Below are 25,595 nucleotides of genomic sequence, written 5' to 3' on the forward strand. Positions count from 1 at the left end.
CCCTTGAGCTAGGTGTACACGGCGGAGGGGGATATGGGGCTGGGATTTATAACAACCACATCTCTGGGCCGATAATCTTGTTTTTTCTTGTTGATGTTTTTTCTTATAAAAAATAAAGGGCTGCTGTGGCCAAAATTTTAATCCATGTCACGCAGTGTGTGGTGTCTTATTTATTAGGTTACCAGGAGCGCAATTCACTAGTCCATCAGTCAAGCAGAGTGAAGGCAGATAGCCGTAACGTACATGACTGAGGCAGTGATAGATCCAGGAAAGGGTTAAGGAGTAAGGGATGGGGGTTTTACCTAAGGAATGCGGTGGGGGGGGGGGGGGTGAGTGAGCAGGAGGAGAGACGGGGGCAGGGGCCATATAAGAGATAGGTCCCATGTTAAGGTGTCATTCCTTTGTCCTGGACTCAAAGACTGAACCAGCAGTTGTCCCACCCACCCTCCCTACAATAAAGGAAAATGTATCAATATCAGGACTTTGCAACACTGTCAATATCTAACAATGTTTTGGTATTCGTACCGTTAATGATTGTTGTACGTATACCCTCTTTCACTTGTAAAGCGCCATGGAATAAATGGCGCTATAATAATAAATAATAATAATAATAATAATAAAGTATTCAACATCATCGGTATTTTATCAACATTATTAGTATTGTATCAATTGTTATCAGTAATGTATCCAAATTGACAATGTCATATCAACATATTAATATTGTATTAACTTTTTAATATTGTATGTTACAGCAGCATTTGGCGGCGGGATGTGGTTGTTTAAACCCCCTCTTTGTTGGTTGGAGAATTATGTTTTTAATGGGGTCCCTGGGCCAGAGCTCAGCGGACAGTGGAATATGGGTCCCTGGGGAGGAGCTCAGTGGACAGTGGAATAGATGGGTCCCTGGGGAGGAGCTCAGCGGACACAAGGAAAATGATCAAGGGGTATACCCAGATTCCCCCTTGAGCTAGGTGTACACGGCGGAGGGGGATATGGGGCTGGGATTTATAACAACCACATCTCTGGGCCGATAATCTTGTTTTTTCTTGTTGATGTTTTTTCTTATAAAAAATAAAGGGCTGCTGTGGCCAAAATTTTAATCCATGTCACGCAGTGTGTGGTGTCTTATTTATTAGGTTACCAGGAGCGCAATTCACTAGTCCATCAGTCATGTATACTGGGTGTAATCCTCAGTATCTGTATTATTCTGTATATATACACTGCACAGTACCACTTCTCCTGTCCTGTATACTGGGTGTAATCCTCAGTATCTGTATTATTCTGTATATATACACTGCACAGTACCACTCCTCCTGTCCTGTATACTGGGTGTAATCCTCAGTATCTGTATTATTCTGTATATATACACTGCACAGTACCACTCCTCCTGTCCTGTATACTGGGTGTAATCCTCAGTATCTGTATTATTCTGTATATATACACTGCACAGTACCACTCCTCCTGTCCTGTATACTGGGTGTAATCCTCAGTATCTGTATTATTCTGTATATATACACTGCATAGTACCACTCCTCCTGTCCTGTATACTGGGTGTAATCCTCAGTATCTGTATTATTCTGTGTATATACACTGCACAGTACCACTTCTCCTGTCCTGTATACTGGGTATAATCCTCAGTATCTGTATTATTCTGTATATATACACTGCGCAGTACCACTCCTCCTGTCCTGTATACTGGGTGTAATCCTCAGTGTCTGTATTATTCTGTATATATACACTGCACAGTACCACTTCTCCTGTCCTGTATACTGGGTGTAATCCTCAGTATCTGTATTATTCTGTATATATACACTGCACAGTACCACTTCTCCTGTCCTGTATACTGGGTGTAATCCTCAGTATGTGTATTATTCTGTATATATACACTGCACAGTACCACTTCTCCTGTCCTGTATACTGGGTGTAATCCTCAGTATCTGTATTATTCTGTATATATACACTGCACAGTACCACTTCTCCTGTCCTGTATACTTGGTGTAATCCTCAGTATCTGTATTATTCTGTATATATACACTGCATAGTACCACTTCTCCTGTCCTGTATACTGGGTGTAATCCTCAGTATGTGTATTATTCTGTATATATACACTGCACAGTACCACTCCTCCTGTCCTGTATACTGGGTGTAATCCTCAGTATCTGTATTATTCTGTATATATACACTGCACAGTACCACTTCTCCTGTCCTGTATACTTGGTGTAATCCTCAGTATCTGTATTATTCTGTATATATACACTTATTCTGTATATATACACTGCACAGTACCACTTCTCCTGTCCTGTATACTTGGTGTAATCCTCAGTATCTGTATTATTCTGTATATATACACTGCACAGTACCACTTCTCCTGTCCTGTATACTGGGTGTAATCCTCAGTATCTGTATTATTCTGTATATATACACTGCACAGTACCACTTCTCCTGTCCTGTATACTGGGTGTAATCCTCAGTATCTGTATTATTCTGTATATATACACTGCACAGTACCACTTCTCCTGTCCTGTATACTTGGTGTAATCCTCAGTATCTGTATTATTCTGTATATATACACTGCACAGTACCACTTCTCCTGTCCTGTATACTGGGTGTAATCCTCAGTATCTGTATTATTCTGTATATATACACTGCACGGTGCCGCTCCTCCTGTCCCGCTTGCTCCTATGGAGACCGTTGTCCTCTGCAGCTGGTGCCTTGTGTTCCAGTTTCGTTTCTTCCTTGCTGTGGAGGACCCTCCCTCTTGAGGATCTATCCTCTCCGGAGTTTTCGGCAGCGCAGTGTTTCCAGGTACGGAGGCTGCAGCAGTCGACTCTCTATTGGGATCAGACATAAGGGTGCATTTGTGATGTCGGACCCCACGGTCACCGCCTTCCTCACCAAGCTGCTTTGCTCACACGGGGGTCGCATTCCCAGGGATTCATTGTCGGGATTATTGCAACTTTCCTCTGAGCAGATTTCGCAAATATTGAAGGATGAACCCCAGAACTTCTCGGTGGTTGGGGATCTTGTTCTGGCCCGGAGCCTCGTAAGAATCTGCCCCAAATATCTGAAGGATGAAACAGAGGAGGATTGCGACAGGCTGCACCTGTGCCGATACTACCTGCAGGACAAATGCAGGAGGTGAGTGACCGGGGTGTAATGTACAGGAGGGGAGGTGGGTGACCGGGGAGTAATGTACAGGGGGGGAGGTGGGTGACCGGGGAGTAATGTACAGGGGGGGAGGTGGGTGACCGGGGAGTAATGTACAGGGGGAGAGGTGGGTGACCGGGGAGTAATGTACAGGAGGGGAGGTGGGTGACCGGGGAGTAATGTACAGGAGGGGAGGTGGGTGACCGGGGAGTAATGTACAGGAGGGGAGGTGGGTGACCGGGGAGTAATGTACAGGGGGGGAGGTGGGTGACCGGGGAGTAATGTACAGGAGGGGAGGTGGGTGACCGGGGAGTAATGTACAGGGGGGGAGGTGGGTGACCGGGGAGTAATGTACAGGGGGGGAGGTGGGTGACCGGGGAGTAATGTACAGGGGGGGAGGTGGGTGACCGGGGAGTAATGTACAGGGGGGAGGTGGGTGACCGGGGAGTAATGTACAGGGGGGACGTGGGTGACCGGGGAGTAATGTACAGGGGGAGGTGGTGACCGGGGAGTAATGTACAGGAGGGGAGGTGGGTGACCGGGGAGTAATGTACAGGAGGGGAGGTGGGTGACCGGGGAGTAATGTACAGGAGGGGAGGTGGGTGACCGGGGAGTAATGTACAGGGGGAGGTGGGTGACCGGGGAGTAATGTACAGGAGGGGAGGTGGTGACCGGGGAGTAATGTACAGGAGGGGAGGTGGGTGACCGGGGAGTAATGTACAGGAGGGGAGGTGGGTGACCGGGGAGTAATGTACAGGGGGGGAGGTGGGTGACCGGGGAGTAATGTACAGGGGGAGGTGGGTGACCGGGAAGTAATGTACAGGGGGAGGTGGGTGACCGTGGAGTAATGTACAGGGGGAGGTGGGTGACCGGGGAGTAATGTACAGGGGGGTGGGTGACCGGGGAGTAATGTACAGGGGGAGGTGGGTGACCGGGGAGTAATGTACAGGGGGGAGGTGGGTGACCGGGGAGTAATGTACAGGGGGAGGTGGGTGACCAGGGAGTAATGTACAGGGGGAGGTGGGTGACCGGGGAGTAATGTACAGGGGGGTGGGTGACCGGGGAGTAATGTACAGGGGGAGGTGGGTGACCGGGGAGTAATGTACAGGCGGAGGTGGGTGAACGGGGAGTAATGTACAGGGGGGAGGTGGGTGACCGGGGAGTAATGTACAGGGGGAGGTGGGTGACCGGGGAGTAATGTACAGGGGGAGGTGGGTGACCGGGGAGTAATGTACAGGGGGGGTGGGTGACCGGGGAGTAATGTACAGGGGGAGGTGGGTGACCGGGGAGTAATGTACAGGCGGAGGTGGGTGAACGGGGAGTAATGTACAGGGGGGAGGTGGGTGACCGGGGAGTAATGTACAGGGGGAGGTGGGTGACCGGGGAGTAATGTACAGGGGGAGGTGGGTGACCGGGGAGTAATGTACAGGAGAGTAGGTGGGTGACCGGGGAGTAATGTACAGGGGGAGGTGGGTGACCGGGGAGTAATGTACAGGGGGGTGGGTGACCGGGGAGTAATGTACAGGGGGGTGGGTGACCGGGGAGTAATGTACAGGGGGGTGGGTATAGAGCATTTATTTTATTTCACTAAGCAAATTACTATTTTTTTGTCTTAAATACATTGTTAATTCGGGAACATTTTTAAAAATGAGTGTCTCACGATCTCATGTATGACAGAGTCTGATACAACCTCTCATTATGGTTCATATTTTTGTTCTGTTCCAGTCGACAGTGTAAATTCTCACATGATATTTTATCAAGTCACAACCAGTCCATCCTAAAGGCCCAAGAGGTCAGCGGACTGAACGAAGACGAGCTAAAGGTCCTCCTGTTCCAAAACGACAATCAGATGCTGCCGGAGGTGAGTGCCACACAGCAGAGAACACACAACTCTGCAAAATATGCTGCAGAATCGCTGCACATCTGCCCCGGACAATGTGTCACCTCAAAGAACAACGCACACTGCTCAGATTCTACTGCCCCTATGTACAAGATTATAACTACTATAATACTGCCCCCTATGTACAGGAATATAACTACTATAATACTGCCCCTATATACAAGAATATAACTACTATAATACTGCCCCTATGTACAAGAATATAACTACTATAATACTGCCCCCTATGTACAGGAATATAACTACTATAATACTGCCCCCTATGTACAAGAATATAACTCCTATAATACTACCCCATATGTACAGGAATATAACTACTATAATACTGCCCCCTATGTACAAGAATATAACTACTATAATACTGCCCCCTATGTACAAGAATATAACTACTATAATACTGCCCCCTATGTACAGGAATATAACTACTATAATACTGCCCCTATATACAGGAATATAACTACTATAATACTGCCCCTATGTACAAGAATATAACTACTATAATACTGCCCCTATGTACAAGAATATAACTACTATAATACTGCCCCTATGTACAAGAATATAACTACTATAATACTGCCCCCTATGTACAAGAATATAACTACTATAATACTGCCCCTATGTACAAGAATATAACTACTATAATACTGCTCCTATATACAAGAATATGACTACTATAATACTGCCCCTTATGTACAAGAATATAACTACTATAATACTGCTCCTATATACAAGAATATGACTACTATAATACTGCCCCTTATGTACAAGAATATAACTACTATAATACTGCCCCTATATACAAGAATACAACTATAATACTGCCCCTATATACAAGAATATGACTACTATAATACTGCCCCTATGTACAAGAATATAACTACTATAATACTGCCCCTATGTACAAGAATTTAACTACTATAATACTGCCCCTATGTACAAGAATATAACTACTATAATACTGCCCCTATATACAAGAGTATGAGTACTATAATACTGCCCCTATGTACAAGAATATAACTACTATAATACTGCCCCCTATATACAAGAATATAACTGCTATAATACTGCTCCCTATGTACAAGAATATAACTACTATAATACTGCCCCTATGTACAAGAATATAACTACTATAATACTGTCCCTATGTACAAGAATATAACTACTATAATACTGCCCCCTATGTACAAGAATTTATCTACTATAATACTGCCCCCTATATACAAAAATATAACTACTATAATACTGCCCTCTATGTACAAGAATATAACTACTATAATACTGCCCCTATATACAAGAATATAACTACTATAATACTGCTCCTATATACAAGAATATAACTACTATAATACTGCCCCTATATACAAGAATATAACTACTATAATACTGCTCCTATATACAAGAATATAACTACTATAATACTGCCCCCTATGTACAAGAATATAACTACTATAATACTGCCCCCATGTACAAGAATATAACTACTATAATACTGCCCCCTATGTACAAGAATATAACTGCTATAATACTGCCCCTATGTACAAGAATATAACTGCGATAATACCGCACCCTATATACAAGAATATAACTGCTATAATGCTGCCTTCTACATATAGCAATGTAAGTTGTCGTCCTCTCTCGGCAGATTTGTGTGAAGTATCTCCATGACTCTTGTGATCTCGGTACGGATTGCTCACGACTTCACGTCTGCGGTTTCTTCACACGTGGAGAGTGTAATCGGCGGCAGTGTAAACGCTCCCACCACCTCCTGGAGTCCGGTTCCGCTCTGCTCCTCAGCCGCTGTCAGATTTCTGAGGCTTTGGTACAGAACTTTCAGATGCTTTGCGTGGTGAAGTACAATGAACGTCTCCAGTCACTGAGTGAAGCGGGAAAAGCGAGTGAGGAGAAGGGAAACGCGGCAGCACGGAGGGGCAGAGGAAGAGGAAGACAGGGGAATAAAAACAAAGGCGACTCTCAGAACGAAACACGGAGCAAGAGCCGGGGACGACAAGGCGGGAGAGGACGAGGTGCAGGAGGTGCCGTCTTCTTATTTTGTGTAGACGCGTTGTTTATATTGGTGTTATAATTGGCGGTATGTTATATATATCTGATCCCTTTGGATCCCCGTCATTAATGTGGCTCCTGAATCCTCGCTCCTCCAGGTTGGAACACATTTGGTTTTGTTAGGGATCAATCATGAGTTTATAACGTTGCAATTCACTTTAGGTTCCAATTTTGGGGGAAGATCGAGGAGTCGGGCGATGTCGGAGCATGGAGAGCGGCATCATAGCTGCTCTGGAGATGATGATGATGAGGATGAACCCCACAAAACTGATCAGATATTGAAAGATTGGTTTAGTTCTCCACCTGCCCGGTCAAATGAAAGTGGGGCTTCATTACTGCCCCCACCGGCTAGAACCTCCACCATTGTGCAGCCATTGATGTCATTAAACCTACACCACCCACCACCAACTGGACCCACTATACCACCTCCTTCACCTTACGTGTCGTCTTCTCAGCCAGGTACGTCCCCTGTGGGTTTCCCACAAGTGTTTACTGCTGAGAGAAATCTGTAGAACTTCATAATGTCTTCATATGTCATCCACAGGATTCCCAGCCGGTCTCTTGGCTCCAACTTTTGTCTCAATTGTTCCTCAGCTAAAGCCGCTTATGTTACCAGTCACCATCACACATCAAGTTAATACTCCACCAAAACCGGTTAATCTTCCTACAAAAGGTCCATTAGTTGTGGAGTTCAATAAGCCAGTGTCCCCCTCAGTGGTGAAACCACCATTGCCACCAAAGCCAAGCAGAAGTTTTGATTCTCCTATGAAAGGTCCATCTGTTCCTCTGGAGAAACCAGTGAGCACTCCGATTACAAATCCGTATATCTCTCAACCAGATGATACCAAAAAACCATACCCTTACGTTGCTCCATCACCATATTATGGTGGCTCAGTTACTTCTGCAAAAGGTCATTTAGTTTTTTCCACCAATTCAGAAAGTCCTTCTACTGTTCCGACACCATCTAATGAAAGATTGGCTAATACTCCTATGATACGTCCTTCTGTTCCTCTGGAGAAACCAGTGACCAATTCCATTACAACTCCATCCATCCCTCAACCAGAATCTACCATGAAACCAGTGACTACCCTAGTAGTAAGTCATTCGACTGCCTCATCTCCTTCTTACCCCAGACTGGTAAACTCTCCAACAGAAGGTCCTCCTGTTCTTCATGTAAAACCGATCCAGGCCAGTGTCTGGTACAAGCCTGAGGAAGATCACAAGCCGATATCGAAGGCAGGTGTTCAAGAAGATTTAGCGATGTCTAAACCTACATATTCTGCTCCTCAGACGTCACCAAAGAGTGGTAAGTACATGGAGTGGGCAGGGTGGCGTCTCGGGAGCATAACTCGACCCATAAGGGTTTTCATTGAACCATCTTGAAATATTGTTTCTTTGGTTATGACATCAGTGGCATGAGTCATGAAATACTGATGACATTGTCACGTGCATCAGTTTATGATGTTTTTTCGTCTTGTTCAGTGGAGCCCGACAAAGTCCCGGAGATCTGTCTCTCTCATCTTTGGAAATTCTGCAACTTAGGAGGTAAATGATCCCCAGGGAAGGGATAAGATTTATATCTAGATATTTTGGTGTGCAGGTAACGCGGGGTTCTCCTTTATTCCTAGGTCGTTGTCCAGACATGCATTACTATCTGCCGTACCGCTGGCAGATTTACAAAGGAATCGATTGGGAAGATGTTCCCAAAATGGAGGACATTGAGAAATCGTACTGCGACCCAAAGGTTGACAGGTACGAGTCCTCAAGAACCGGCCATGAAGGCCACTGAGGTCAGACTCCCTCTCGTTGTGGCTCCCTTTCTTGATGCACAATCACCAGGGAACTTCTTCCCACTTTTCATCCTAAGGGTTCTTCTGATTGACTTTCTGACCATGAGATCTGGGGGAACCGTGTTCGTCGTCTCTCCACCGTATCATCAGTCGTGAAGCCGTCTGAATATGTTCTGACCACTGAGTGGCTGTGGTACTGGAGGGATGAATATGGCACCTGGACAAAATATGGACAATCTGTAAGTGGGTACATAATAAGAGACGCTCCTCAGGGGTGGGGCTGAGCTTGAGCAGGCCCAAGAAGTCTCCTGATCCACAATAGAAGACTTAAATACAAATAACATGTGATCGATGGGGGCAGGGTCAGTGGTAGAGAGAAGAACTTCATGGAATTATATTTTTCACATTTTTTTTCATCTTCTTAGAATGTGAAACAAGTGAGCTCCAACCTATTGTCATCAGACCTGGAGAACGTGTATCTCCCCGATCCTGTCGCTGTTGTTCCTTTCACCGCCGGCAATCAGATCTATGAGATCAACTTCCGAGGTACGGGCGCGACAAATGGCAGCGGTACGGATGTGTGGCTTGGGATGGGTTTCTTGGGTTTACGGTCACTTACTGTGGGTCCAGCCGTATCTGCTGGAGGTTTGCTCCAAGCATCAACTACCCCTATACTGATACGTGAGGATGACAGAGAGACCGTGGGAAGAAATCCCACTTTAAGATGTCTGGTTCCCTTTTAACAAATTTCTATTTTTTTCAGAAATGAAGCAGAAGAACATTAGATACAAGACGGAGAAAGACGTGCGAAGGAGACCGAAATTTCTGAGCTTTGACGATGTGAAAGTATTGAGAGGAAGGTAAAGTCATCCCAGGTGGACATCCTATACAATGCTATCCTCGGGTCTTAAAGGCTTTTTTTAATTATTTCAGCACAAGATCGGCAGGTGCAAAATCCCCCCTAAAATTAGGAACGTCCACCCTGAATACAGACCTGTACCCCAAGACCTGGGACCCTGAGTCCATGCCGGATATTGGCTGTAAGGTAATGAGCGGAGCCCCTGTTAGGTGTGACTGGAGGACGTGGGACAGGAGGGGTCACTGCTCTTCTTCTATCCTCTGTAGAGAGTTCCTGTCTTGGAAACATCCAGCGAGTTCTCGGAAATTGTCAGCAGCTTCTCCAAGACAGTCACCGGGCACGAGGTAAAGAGGATGTGGCGTCTCCAGAACCCATCTCTGTGGCAGGTGTTCCAGTGGTACGTCCTCTCTCCACCCTCACATCTGGAGGGGGTTAATATGTACCTCAAGAAGAAACATGTAGATCATAAGAGGTGGTGCTGAACCACCTTACAGACAGAGGATGTCCCTGGAGGCAGGACCTTACAGACAGAGTATGTCCCAGGAGGCAGGACCTTACAGACAGAGGATGTCTCTGGGGGCAGGACATTACAGATAGAGGATTTTCCTGGAGGAGGAAGGACCTTACAGATAAAGGATGCCCCTGGAAGCAGGACTTAACATATAGAGAATGTCCATAGAGGCAGCACCTTACAGACAGTGGATGTCCCTGGGGGTAGAACCGTACAGATAGAGGATGTCACTGGAGGCAGGACATTACAAAGAGAGGATGTCCCTGGAGGAGGCAGGACCTTACAGATAGAGGATGCCTCTGGAGGCAGGACCTTACAGATAGAGGATGCCTCTGGAGGCAGGACCTTACAGATAGAGGATGGTCCTTGAGGCAGAACAGACAGAAGATGCCCCTAGAGACAAGACCTAAAGCGGGCTTTACATGCTACGATATCGTTAATGAATTATCGTCGGGGTCACGGTGTTTGTGACGCACATCCGGTGTCATTAACAATATCGCAGTGTGTGACACTTACCGGCGACCTTAAACGATCGCAAAAGCGGTCAAAATCATTTGCCGCGGAGAGGTTGTCCTGAAACCAAAAATCGTTTTCTGCTTATTAGCGATGTTGTTCGTCGTTCCTGCGGCAGCACATAACTCTATGTGTGACACCGCAGGAGCGAGGAACATCTCCTTACCTGCGGAAGGAAGGAGGTGGGCGGGATGTTACGTCTTGTTCATTCCGCCCCTCCGCTTCTATTGGACGACTGCCGTGTGACGTCGCTGTGACGCCGCACGAACCACCCCCTTAGAAAGGAGGCAGTTTGCCGGCCAGAGCGACGTCGCAGGGCAGATAAGTGCATGTGACGGGGTTAAGCAAGGTTGTGCGGCACGGGCAGCGATTTGCCCGTGTCACACAGCCGACGGGGGCGGGTACGATCGCTTACGATCTCGCTAGCGATATCGCAGCGTGTAAAGCCCACTTTAGAGATAGAGGATGCCCCTGAATGAGGCAGGACCTTACAGATAGGGGATGGAGGAGGCAGGACCTTAAAGAAAGAGGATGTCCCCGGAGGCAGGACCTTACAGAGAGAGGATGCTCCTGTAGAAGGCAGGACTTACAGATAGGGGATGAAGGAGGCAGGACCTTACAGACAGAGGATGTCCCTGGAGGCAGGATCTTACAGACAGAGGATGTCCCTGGAGGCAGGATCTTACAGACAGAGGATGTCCCTGGAGGCAGGATCTTACAGACAGAGGATGTCCCTGGAGGCAGGATCTTACAGACAGAGGATGTCCCTGGAGGCAGGATCTTACAGACAGAGGATGTCCCTGGAGGCAGGATCTTACAGACAGAGGATGTCCCTGGAGGCAGGACCTTACAGAGGATGTCCCAGGAGGCAGGACCTTACAGACAGAGGATGTCCCAGGAGGCAGGACCTTACAGAGAGAGGATGTCCCAGGAGGCAGGATCTTACAGACAAAGGATGTCCCTGGAGGCAGGATCTTACAGACAGAGGATGTCCCTGGAGGCAGGATCTTACAGACAGAGGATGTCCCTGGAGGCAGGACCTTACAGAGGATGTCCCAGGAGGCAGGACCTTACAGACAGAGGATGTCCCAGGAGGCAGGACCTTACAGAGAGAGGATGTCCCAGGAGGCAGGATCTTACAGACAGAGGATGTCCCTGGAGGCAGGATCTTACAGACAGAGGATGTCCCAGGAGGCAGGACCTTACAGAGAGAGGATACTCCTGTAGAAGGCAGGACTTAAGGGGGCTTTACACGCTACGATATCGTTAATGTTTTATTGTCGGGGTCACGTTGTTAGTGACGCACATCCGGCGTCATTAACAATATCGCAGCGTGTGACACTGACCAGCGACCTTAAGCGACCTCAAAAATGGTGAAAATCGTTCACCATGGAGAGGTCGTCCCAAAACCAAAAATCGGTAATAGTTGTTTATCGATGTTGTTCGTCGTTCCTGCGGCAGCATACATCGCTATGTGTGACACCACAGGAGCGAGGAACGTCTCCTTACCTGCCGCCGCCGGCAATGCGGAAGGAAGGAGGTGGGCGGGATGTTACGACCCGCTCATCTCCGCTCCTCCGCTTTGATTGGCCGGCCGCTTAGTGACGTCGCGGTGACGTTGCTGTGATGCCGAACGTCCCTCCCCCTTGAGGGAGGGATTGTTCGCCACTCACAGCGACGCTGCCGACCATGTAAGCTCGTGTGACGCTGCCGTAGCGATAATGTTCGCTGCGGCAGTGATCACACGAAATTGCATGCACGACGGGGGCGGGGGCTTTTGCGTACGATATCGCTAGCAATTGCTAGCAATATCGTAGCGTGTAAAGCCCGCTTTACAGATAGGGGATGAAGGAGGCAGGATCTTACAGACAGAGGATGTCCCAGGAGGCAGGATCTTACAGACAGAGGATGTCCCAGGAGGCAGGATCTTACAGACAGAGGATGTCCCTGGAGGCAGGATCTTACAGACAGAGGATGTCCCTGGAGGCAGGATCTTACATACAGAGGATGTCCCTGGAGGCAGGACCTTACAGAGGATGTCCCAGGAGGCAGGACCTTACAGAGGATGTCCCAGGAGGCAGGACCTTACAGACAGAGGATGCCCCTGGAGGCAGGACCTTACATATAGAGCTCTTGCCAATGCTCTTGGCCTCATTTCTTCACTGGGTTGGGGTCCCAATTTTCTAGTGTTAGTTTTTGCTTTGAAGGCAAAAGGAACAGATGAAAAAAGTCAATCTGGGACGAGATGTGAAGGAAATCCGGTTGTTCCATGGCACGGACCACATGCACATCGATACCATCTGCAATCAGAATTTTGACTGGCGCATCTGTGGCACCCATGGCACCGTGTATGGACAAGGTAGGCCACAGATCCTAGGAGGGATGTTTGTTTTCTCCTGGGGAGTACGGATGACCTGGAGCGGCTTTGTAGCCAGTCACATGCCTCCTGAATGTATATATACTGTATATATATAGATCCCTTCTGTGGATTCATAGTATCGTAATGTCTCAGTACTCGGGAAGCTTTTCAGTTTAGTTTCTTTGTGCCGTGGTCTTACCTGGTGAGGTGGACTATCTAAGCTCCAGATAAGTGTCAGCAGCACGGACCGGAGGTGATGATACAGCAGAGCTGGAACTGCCGGACATCGCATGGATCAGTGAGGACCAGGACGGCGGGGTGTGACTGGTTAGCAAAGCTGGAAGCAATAGATGCAGCGGGAGCGCAGTCACATACAGGCAGAGACGTATATGTAGGATGGTATCAAGCAGTAGGACATAGTTTGTTGTGGGAAGACAGAAGAGACAGGGAGGATACAATGTATCTACATGCTGTACTATCCTGAATACTCAGGCAACACATGGCTGCCTGCACCGGCCTTAAAAGGTCTTGGATGATGACATCATACATAGTTTCCAAGGTAGAAGAATAACCCAGCATGGACAGAAGGAGCCATAGGGAAAGGGAGCAAGGCCTGGTGCTGGAGCCGGGACCGGCGAGTAACGCTATGTTTTCAGTTGTGATATGAATCAGTAATGTAGAAGCTGTGGTTATCGACTTATACGAGTACTACTACAACTACTACTCCCAGCATGCCCTGACAGCCTCTGCTTTCCGTCATGTGTGATATTTTACTGACGTCATTGCTCAGGAGTTTCTTATAACCTGTCGTCGTTCTCTCCATAGGAAGCTACTTTGCCCAAGACGCCTCGTACTCCCATGACTACTCCCCACCGACGTCTGGTGGGACACGGGCCATGTTCATAGCTCGCGTACTGGTGGGAGACTACGTAACGGGAGACCCCCAAATGAAGCGCCCGCCGCTGAGACCCGGCAGCAGCACGCGGTACTATGACTCCTGTGTGGACAACGCCTTCAGCCCCTCCATCTTTGTGGTGTTTGAGAAGCATCAGATCTACCCGGAATATCTGCTGGAGTACGAAGAGCAGAAAAAAAAGTCTTGTGTCATCTGCTGAGGACCTAACGGAGAGCGAACCCCAATACAAGGAGGGGTGACCGCAATATGAAGAGCTGTGACCCCTAATACAAGGAGGGGTGACCCCAATATAAAGAGCTGTGACCCCAATACAAGGAGGAGTGACCGCAATATAAAGATCTGAGACTAGAGGACAAGTCATAAAGCAATTTCTGATCATGCAACCTTTAAAATAAAGGTTTACTGAACTGGTTCCTGGTGAGGAGATGATTCCTACCAATGCTCTAACCCCGGGGCACAGCGGAGGGCGACCTGACGGGGGCCTGAGCCCCGGGGGAGGATGAATGAGGTCATCCCGCAGGCGCGGTGACATCATTTATTGGGATGTGCCCCATTATCTACATGGGGTGGTAGTGGGGGCCGGTGGGCACCAGGCGGCCCCTGGTTTCCCTGCACTGGCGCTTCCACTGGATGGAAGGTTTTCTGGACGATTTTCATGACCCTGGAATTGTTGACTCCGGTCTTTCCATACTCCACCCCTCCTTTCCCAATTCTTATCTAAAATGACTGCACAGACACCAATTTTTCTTTGGATAATTTTGGCCATAGCAGCCATTTATTAAACAGAAATATATAACAAAAACATTGCAATATGGTAGGGTCCTTGAAGCTACAAACCCTGGTGATTCCTACCAACCGAACCATAAACACCAACTTGCCCCCAGCCGTTACCCACACTGGCTCAGGAGCACCAAACGGTAAGGTTTAATCCTCTGTTAACCCAAACCACCCACAGGGACCCCGACATACCCCGTCGGAAATCCCCACAAAATCACCAGGTGACCAGCCATTCTGCCAATGAGGGGATCCATACCCAGATGGATTCCCCGAACCAATTTTTTAACCAACTTCAAGGACCCACCAATAAAAACCGCCACCCAGCCACTACGACCCGTAAACAACCCCGCACCCCACCCCTTGAACATACCAAACATACCCCAAAATATGAGGGAGGGCGCACTGGACTTCTTTGCGCGCGGTGCCCGGCCTGGAGGGTCCCTGGAGGGGCTTCTGCAGCGACGCTGGGCCCGGGGAGGCATGTCAGGAGAAAACCGCTGCGGCGGTTTAGACCTACGGGAGCGCCGCTCCTGCAGGGGGGAAGACCCTGCCGCCTCCAGCCTCCCACCGATGATCCCTGCCACAGTATCCTGCAGCCAGCCAGGGGGATGATCGCCGGCCGCCGCTCTAAGCTGCTCCAGGAGCTGATCCACCGATGCCATAGCAGGTGAGGTAGGGGTACAGGGACTGTCACTTCTGTCCCCAAGAGCGGGAAATGTGCCGCTCCTCCCCCTGATCATTGTTTTATTTTAAAAAAAACGGGCTCGCTCTCCCCCTCCCCTCATGACACCTTGACCTCCCCACCAATCAAGTGTCATGAGGGCCTCCGCAAATGCCCCGGAGGGAGGGGGGGGCAATGCTCCGTCCCTTCTGTCCTGCTCTCGTAGATCTGGACTCGGGTCCGTCTTGTGTGATTACAGCCCCCCGATCCCCTGGAGGTCAATGTCACCGGACAGGAAACAGGACGGGGGGCAAAACGCTGTATATGTCACTAAATCAGAGGATTATCTGTACAAATCCATAAAAATGCAAATCTTAAAGGGATTCTGCAGGGGTTACCCGAGGATACGACCTCTGAACCCCCTTAACCATGGTATCCCCATGACTGGAAGTGACAACATTGCAGGACCTCACCCTGTCTAATGGATTGGCTCGCCTAAGTTTTTCTGAACCCCTGTAGCCAATTTTATCCCTTTTACACCTATAACTTTCTGTAAAGAGATCATTGCTGAGTAATTGCATCACTGTGTGATCAGATCTGAGAAATAAAGGGGAACTCCACCCAGAATAAATCATCCATATTACTTGTGTAGTGTTTTCAATGTGATCAGACATGAGGCCCCGCCCCTGGTGATGACATCACTGATATAATGACGTGATCAGACATGAGGCCCCGCCCCTGGTGATGACATCACTGATATAATGATGTGATCAGACATGAGGCCCTGCCCCTGGTGATGACATCACTGATATAATGATGTGATCAGACATGAGGCCACACCCCTTATATACAGCCCCGCCCTCTGGTCATGACATCACTGATATTATGACATGAACAGACATGAGACCACACCCCTTATATACAGCCCTGCCCCCTGGTGATGACATCACTGATATAATGACGTGATCAGACATGAGACCACACCCCTTATATACAACCCCGCCCCCTGGTGATGACATCACTGATATAATGACGTAATCAGACATGAGACCACACCCCTTATATACCACCCCGCCCCCTGGTGATGACATCACTGATATAATGACGTGATCAGACATGAGACCACACCCCTTATATAAAGCCCCGCCCCTGGTGATGACATCACTGATATAATGACGTGATCAGACATGAGACCACACCCCTTATATAAAGCCCCGCCCCTGGTGATGACATCACTGATATAATGACGTGATCAGACATGAGACCACACCCCTTATATACAGCCCCGCCCCCTGGTGATGACATCACTGATATAATGATGTGTCAGACAAGACCACACTCCTCCTCTATCACTGCTGAGATCCCGCCTGTATACCTGTAGGGCTGGGAGCCTTTCTGCAGCACTTTCTGCAGCACTTTCTGCAGCACTTGACGGTGGTTCTGCATTGAATAAAGCTGCGGCTCAGTTCATGGATTTACGTCTTGCTGCTGCTGCTGAGCTTGGTGAATATGAGAAAATAAAAGTTAAGGGTCTTATTTCCTTATTTCTGGAATCTTCCTCTGTTCCATGGACATGTGATTACAGACCAACATCAATATCTGTCCACATCTGTTGGGGGACAATCGGAGGACCCCATACACATTAGATGGTCGGCCCAGTGAATTTCACCGACTTTTACCTAATGTTTATAATGGCCTTAAAGGGAATGTGTCATGAAAAAATGATCTACCCTCCAGTGCCTCTATGGAAGCCAGCGGCTGCAGGGAAGATATAACTTAATTTCGCCCTTAGGCCACCAGACATGATTTCTACCCTGCTTAGCTGCAGATCTATGTCTATGGGTAATCAGCGTTTCGGGAGGTGACTGGTTCACGTTGAAGATTGGTTCCAAAGTTTCTTTTCTTTCCAGGAGTTCTTTGCTTTCTCCTGTCACTTAGAAATGTGATTGGAGCCAATAAAACCTTTTGAGAGTTTATTTCTCAGTAGTGATGGTCACTGCTCAATACTCGATCGAGGATCCCGGTGCTCGGGCGCCATGCTCCAGACCCCGCCCCGCATGTTTCACAGCTATTTATCAGCCACTAACCATGCTGAGATTGCTTGCCACATGATTGCCTCCCATGATAGATACTGGTATTACTGTGATTGGTCAGCCACATCGCGACATCAGGTCTATATAAGACACTTAGCTCACTCTACCCCTGAAATAATGTAGGGATAGCTGCTGCAGGAGGGATAGGTTTGGATTACAGGCATATAAGCAGAAATTATACCCATACATTCCTTACTGCTGCAACCTAAAATCAAAAGTATTTTATCTCTTAGGTACATGTTTTCTATTTCCTATTAATATCTCTGTTTGCGGCATCCAGTGTAGGGATAGCTGCTGGAGGAGGGATAGGTTAGAATTACAATGATATAGGCAGAAATTATAGCCTAACAGTCCGTGCTGCTGCAACCTAAAACCAAAAATCCTTTGTCAGGGCTACATGTATTCTATTCCCTAATAATATCACTGTTTGCTGCAGTCAGTGTAGGGATAGCTGCTGGAGAAGGGATAGTTAGGGATTAGAGGTATACAGGCAAGGCATATATTGCAAAAACGTTCTTCTATAGTTATACTGCTGCAACCTAATACCAAAAATCATTTTTGGGGCTAATTACTCTCCTTTCTTGAAGTCAAACCACTGTTATCTGCATTCACTGTAGAGCTAGCTGCTGGAGGAGATTTTACTTTTGGATTAGAGGCATATAGGCAGGAATTATAGCCTTACAGTCCTTGCTGCTGCACCCTAAAACTAAAAGTCTTTTAGTCAGAGCCCATCTATTTGATTCCCTATTAATACTGCTGTTACCTGCATTCAGTGTAGGGATAGCTGCTGGAGGAGAGATAGCTTTGGATTAGAAGCATATAGGCCAGGATTAGATAGAGCCTTACAGATCTTGCTGCTGAAAACTAAAGACAAAAATCCTTTGTCAGGTCTACATCTATTGTATTCCCTTTTAATACAGCTGTTTGCTGCATTCAGTGTAGGGATAGCTGCTGGAGAAGGGATAGGTTTGGATTACAGCTGGCATATAGGCAGGGATTCTAGCCTTACAGTCCTTGCTGCTGCACCCTACGTCCCATGTCAGGGTTACATCTATTCGATTCCCTATTAATACCATAACATTTGCAGGCATATAAAGTTTCTACTCATGAGCAAGACTTGAGGTATGGGATGGGGAAGTGGACATGCTGCTGATGGTACACAGAGGCAGAGGTCGTGGACCACAACCAACACACTCATCCACAAGACCTATGAGTCTCTCCTAATATTTGGCAGCCCTTACACTTAGTGCATAGGCTTTACTAGTCAAGCAGTCCTACTCCTTAACCCCTTAACGACCGCGGGCCGTAAAATTACGTCCTAAATGACATAATCTTACTGCCCGCGGTCCTCCGGCGGCAGCATGCCGCGATCGGCACACATCTCAGCTGATTTTCACAGCTGAGATGTGTGCCTGCTAGGCACGAGCAGAATCGTTATCTGCTCGTGCCGATTAACCCCTTATAATGGCGCTGTCAATACATGACAGCGCCATTATAAGCGCAATCGCGGTAAAGTTTTACTTACCGCCGAAACCGGAAGTCACGTGACGCGATCACGTGACTCCCGATAGTTGTCATGGTAGTACAGGGTCATGTGATGACTCCTGTACTACACATGAATTGGTTTCACTTTCGCTGTGCCCGGGGCACAGCAAAAGAGAAAGACAGCGTATCTGCTGTTTACAGCCTTCCAGCTGTGATCAGCAGATACTGCAGAGCGATCGGAATGCTGATCGCAATAGCCCCCTAGGGGGACTAGTAAAAAAAAAAAAAAAAAGTAAAAAAATAAGTTTTAAAAAATTAAAAAAAAACAAAAAAACCTAAAAGTTCAAATCACCCCCCATTCGCCCCATTAAAAATTAAAGGGTTAAAAAAATAAAAAATATACACACATTTGGTATCGCCGCGTTCAGAAACGCCCGATCTATCAAAATATAAAATCAATTAATCTGATCAGTAAACGGCGTAGCGGCAAAAAAATTCCAAACGCCAAAACGACGTTTTTTTGTCGCCACAACTTTTGCGCAAAATGCAATAAGAGGCGATCAAAACGTAGCATCTGCGCAAAAATGGTACCGTTAAAAACGTCAGCTCGAGACGCAAAAAATAAGCCGTCATTGAGCCTAAGATCCCGAAAAATGAGAACGCTACGGGTCACGGAATATGGCGTAAAACGTGCGCCACTTTTTTCGGACAAACTTCCGATTTTTTTTTAACCCCTTATATAAAAGTAAACCTATACATGTTTGGTGTCTACGAACTCGCACTGACCTGAGGCATCACACCCACACATCAGTTTTACCATATAGTGAACACAGTGAATAAAATATCTCAAAAACCATAGTGCTATCGCACTTTTTTTGCAATTTTTCAGCATTTGGAATTTTTTTGCCATTTTCTAGTACACAATATGGTAAAACTGATGGTTTCATTTAAAAGTACAGCTCGTTCCGCAAAAAATGAGCCCTCACATGACCATATTGACTGAAAAATAAAAAAGTTACGTCTCTCAGAAAAAGAATGGCGAAAAAAAAAAACGGAAAGCGAAAAATCGGCCGGTCGTGAAAGGGTTAATAATGGGGTTATTGGGGTAATTGTATTCTGTGGCCTTCCTCTATGTGTCTTCCAGGGGACATTGCAATCCCTCTTTCTAATTTTTTTCAGCCCTTTTCTCTTAGTGCATAGTCTTTATGAGTGTAGCAGTTTCACTATCCATTATAACAGAATGTGTATGAGGCCTGGGAGGTATCGGAGTCCTTCCTCTGTGTAATACACGGTGTATCGGAGTCCCTCCTCTGTGTAATACAGGGTGTATTGGAGTCCCTTTTCTGTGTAATACAGGGTGTATCGGAGTCCCTCCTCTATGTATAATACAGGGTGTATTGGAGTCCCTCCTCTGTGTAATACAGGGTTTATTGGAGTCCCTCCTCTATGTTTAATACAGGGTATATCGGAGTCTTTCCTCTGTGTAATACAGGGTGTATTGGAGTCCCTCCTCTGTGTAATGCAGGGTGTATCGGAGTCCCTCCTCTGTGTAATACAGGGTGTATTGGAGTACCTCCTCTGTGTAATACAGGGTGTATCGGAGATCCTCCTCTATGTGTAATACAGGATGTATTGGAGTCCCTCCTCTGTGTAATACAGGGTGTATTGGAGTACCTCCTCTCTGTAATACAAAGTGTATTGGAGTCCCTCTTCTAATTTTGGGCAGTTCTTGCATTTTTCACATAGGCTTTGTGAGTTTTAAAGTCCCTCATAAGTTACACAGGAGGTGTCTGACCGTGTCACACGCACCACAGGCCCAGAAAAGGGAGCAAATTGTAATTAAAATGACATTTACCGGTCACATCTACTGTAATCATAGGCGATGGGGAAAATAGAGTGAGCGATGGCCCAGCTATTAAGGTTATGTTCACACGTCGCTTTTTTGTTGCGTTTTTTTGCAGTGTTTTTCTGTGATTCAGAGATGCGTCCAAGCAGGGCCGGATTAAGGTTGGTGGGGGCCCCTGGGCAGAAAATCTGGTGGGGGCCCAATAACGTTAACATTTTAACCATAACAGTAGAGCACGAACTGTAGCATTTAGATATAAATACTGCACCTCAGTCTCACATTCCCCCTCCTCAGCATACTGTGCCCTCCATACTGTGCCCTCACACTGGCCCCCATGCTGCCCCTTCTCTATACTGCCTACCTCCTTCACTATCCAGTCACTATACTGCACCTTAGCCTTGCATTCCCCTCCGCAGCATACTGTGCCCTCCATACTGTGCCCTCACACTGGCCCCCATGCTGCCCCTTCTCTATACTGCCTACCTCCTTCACTATCCAGTCACTATACTGCACCTTAGTCTTGCATTCCCCTCCGCAGCATACTGTGTCCTCCATACTGTGCCCTCACACTGGCCACCATGCTGCCCCTTCTCTATACTGCCTACCTCCTTCACTATACAGTCACTATACTGCACCTTAGTCTTGCATTCCCCTCCGCAGCATACTGTGTCCTCCATACTGTGCCCTCACACTGGCCACCATGCTGCCCCTTCTCTATACTGCCTACCTCCTTCACTATCCAGTCACTATACTGCACCTTAGTCTTGCATTCCCCTCCGCAGCATACTGTGACCTCCATACTGTGCCCTCACACTGGCCACCATGCTGCTCCTTCTCTATACTGCCTACCTCCTTCACTATCCAGTCACCATACTGCACCTCAGTCTCACATTCCCCCTCCTCAGTATACTGTGTCCTCACACTGGCCACCATGCTGCCCCTTCTCTATGCTGCCTACCTGCTTCATTATCCAGTCACTATACTGTATCTCCGTCTCACTTTCCCCCTTCTCAGCATCCTATGCCCTCCATACTGTGCCCTCACACTGGCCACCATGCCGCCCCTTCTCTATACTGCCTACCTCCTTCACTATCCAGTCTCTATACTGCACCTCAGTCTCACATTCCCCCTCCTCAGCATACTGTACCCTTCATACTGTGCCCTCACACTGTCCACCATGCTGCCCCTTCTCTATACTGCACCTCAGTCTCACATTCCCCCGCCTCAGCATACTGTGTCCTCCATACTGTGCCCTCACACTGGCCACCATGCTGCTCCTTCTCTATACTGCCTACCTCCTTCACTATCCAGTCACCATACTGCACCTCAGTCTCACATTCCCCCTCCTCAGTATACTGTGTCCTCACACTGGCCACCATGCTGCCCCTTCTCTATGCTGCCTACCTGCTTCATTATCCAGTCACTATACTGTATCTCCGTCTCACTTTCCCCCTTCTCAGCATCCTATGCCCTCCATACTGTGCCCTCACACTGGCCACCATGCCGCCCCTTCTCTATACTGCCTATCTCCTTCACTATCCAGTCACTATACTGCACCTCAGTCTCACATTCCCCCTCCTCAGCATACTGTGACCTCCATACTGTGCCCTCACACTGGCCACCATGCTGCCCCTTCTCTATACTGCACCTCAGTCTCACATTCCCCCGCCTCAGCATACTGTGTCCTCCATACTGTGCCCTCACACTGGCCACCATGCAGCCCCTTCTCTATACTGCCTACCTCCTTCACTATCCAGTCACCATACTGCACCTCAGTCTTACATTCCCCTCCGCAGCATACTGTGACCTCCATACTGTGCCCTCACACTGCCCACCATGCTGCCCCTTCTCTATACTGCCTACCTCCTTCACTATCCAGTCACTATACTGCACCTCAGTCTCATATTCCCCCTCCTCAGCATACTGTGCCCTCCATACTGTGCCCTCACACTGGCCACCATGCTGCCCCTTCTCTATACTGCCTACCTCCTTCACTATACAGTCACTATACTGCACCTTAGCCTTGCATTCCCCTCCGCAGCATACTGTGCCCTCCATACTGTGCCCTCACACTGGCCACCATGCTGCCCCTTCTCTATACTGCCTACCTCCTTCACTATCCAGTCACTATACTGCACCTCAGTCTCACATTCCCCCTCCTCAGCATACTGTGACCTCCATACTGTGCCCTCACACTGCCCACCATGCTGCTCCTTCTCTATACTGCCTACCTCCTTCACTATCCAGTCACCATACTGCACCTCAGTCTCACATTCCCCCTCCTCAGTATACTGTGTCCTCACACTGGCCACCATGCTGCCCCTTCTCTATGCTGCCTACCTGCTTCATTATCCAGTCACTATACTGTATCTCCGTCTCACTTTCCCCCTTCTCAGCATCCTATGCCCTCCATACTGTGCCCTCACACTGGCCACCATGCCGCCCCTTCTCTATACTGCCTATCTCCTTCACTATCCAGTCACTATACTGCACCTCAGTCTCACATTCCCCCTCCTCAGCATACTGTGACCTCCATACTGTGCCCTCACACTGGCCACCATGCTGCCCCTTCTCTATACTGCACCTCAGTCTCACATTCCCCCGCCTCAGCATACTGTGTCCTCCATACTGTGCCCTCACACTGGCCACCATGCAGCCCCTTCTCTACTGCCTACCTCCTTCACTATCCAGTCACCATACTGCACCTCAGTCTTACATTCCCCTCCGCAGCATACTGTGACCTCCATACTGTGCCCTCACACTGGCCACCATGCTGCCCCTTCTCTATACTGCCTATCTCCTTCACTATCCAGTCACTATACTGCACCTCAGTCTCATATTCCCCCTCCTCAGCATACTGTGCCCTCCATACTGTGCCCTCACACTGGCCACCATACTGCTCCTTCTCTATACTGCACCTCAGTCTCACATTCCCTCTCCTCAGCATACTGTGCCCTCCATACTGTGCCCTCACACTGGCCACCATACTGCCCCTTCTCTATACTGCTTATCCCCCCTCCCCCACTACCCAGTCTCTATTCTATGCCCCGCACACTTTTCTTTCCCAATACTGTCCACTTACAATTTTCTCCCACCATACTGCTGCCTCACATTTTCCAATGGTGCCCCCCTGATTGCTGTGCAGGGGCAAATATGCCGCATGCCCCCCAAAGGTACGCCCCTGTACAGTGTACAGGAAAATACATGACTGGTACACGCAGGGCCGGCTCCATGTTTTTGTAGGTCCTGGGCGAAAAAGTCTCAGTGGGCCCCATCCACACATAGACATACACAGATACTGTACATACACATACAGGCATACGTACACATACAGTATATATTTAAAGACAAATTCACAAAAACACATATAAACAGACATAAATCTAGACACAGTCATACACACCGACATACATAGATGACACATAGAAACGCATCACACATGCACACACAGACACATTTTTATATTTTTATCTAATTTTTAATATTGGGAAGCCGGCAACAGCCTCATTCACCTCCCCGCTTGTCTCCATCCAACTCCTCCTGGGCATGTGTCTGTTCCACGCTGATTGGTGGCTGACACTAACAGACATGGCCGCACAGAGAACACTAACACTGCTGTATATACATCACAAGAGAGGCTGGGGACATACACATTACTGGGGACATCCATATTACTGAGGAAAGGGGTACATAGCAATGGGGGGCATACAGCTCTAGAGGGGGGCAGTGGCTCTGAGGTGGGGGGGACAAAGAGCTCTGAGGTGGGGGGATGACATGCAGCTCTGGGGATATACAGCTCTGTGGTGTAGAGGACATACAACTCTGGGGGTATAGTATTATGCAGCCCCCATATTCCTCCATATAGTGTTATGAAGCTCCCATAGTCCTCCATATAGTATTATGCAGCCCCCATGTAGCACTATGCAGCCCCCATATGGCACTATGCAGCCCCCATATGGCATTATGCAGCCCCCATATGGCATTATGCAGCCCCCATATGGCACTATGCAGCCCCCATATGGCACTATGCAGCCCCCATATGGCACTATGCAGCCCCCATATGGCACTATGCAGCCCCCATATGGCACTATGCAGCCCCCCATATAGTACAATGCACACCCATATAGCATTAGGCACCCTCATGTAGTACACAGCCCCTATATAGCACAGTGCAGACCCAGATAGCATTAGGCATCCTCACATAGTACACAGCCCCTATATAGCACAGAGCAGACCAAATAATATTAAGCACCTTCCCATAGTACACAGCCCCTATATAGCACAGTGCAGAGCCAGATAGCATTAGACACTCACGTAGTTCACAGCCCCTATATAGCACAGTGCAGAGCCAGATAGCATTAGGCATCCTCACGTAGTATACAGCCCCTATATAGCACAGTGCAGAGCCAGATAGCATTAGGCATCCTCACGTAGTATACAGCCCGTATATAGCAAAAAGCAGACCCAGATAGCATTAGGCATCCTCATATAGTGTACAGCCCCTATATAGCACAGTGCAGAACCAGATAGCATTAGGCACCTTCATGTAGTATACAGTCCATATATAGCACAGTGCAGAACCAGATAGCATTAGGCACCCTCATGTAGTATACAGCCCCCATATCATTTAATGCACCCCCATGGTCGTCTGGCCACAGTGATTGTACATACTCACTT

At 48.0% G+C, this 25,595-nt stretch overlaps 1 pseudogene; it reads left to right on the plus strand.

Annotated features, from left to right (window-relative positions):
• The first annotated feature begins 2,863 nt into the window (after positions 1 to 2,863).
• Positions 2,864 to 14,373, plus strand: LOC142302475 (zinc finger CCCH-type antiviral protein 1-like; annotated as a pseudogene).
• Positions 14,374 to 25,595: the final 11,222 nt, after the last annotated feature.

Source organism: Anomaloglossus baeobatrachus, chromosome 4, assembly GCF_048569485.1.
Source record: "Anomaloglossus baeobatrachus isolate aAnoBae1 chromosome 4, aAnoBae1.hap1, whole genome shotgun sequence".
Classification (NCBI taxonomy): domain Eukaryota; kingdom Metazoa; phylum Chordata; class Amphibia; order Anura; family Aromobatidae; genus Anomaloglossus; species Anomaloglossus baeobatrachus.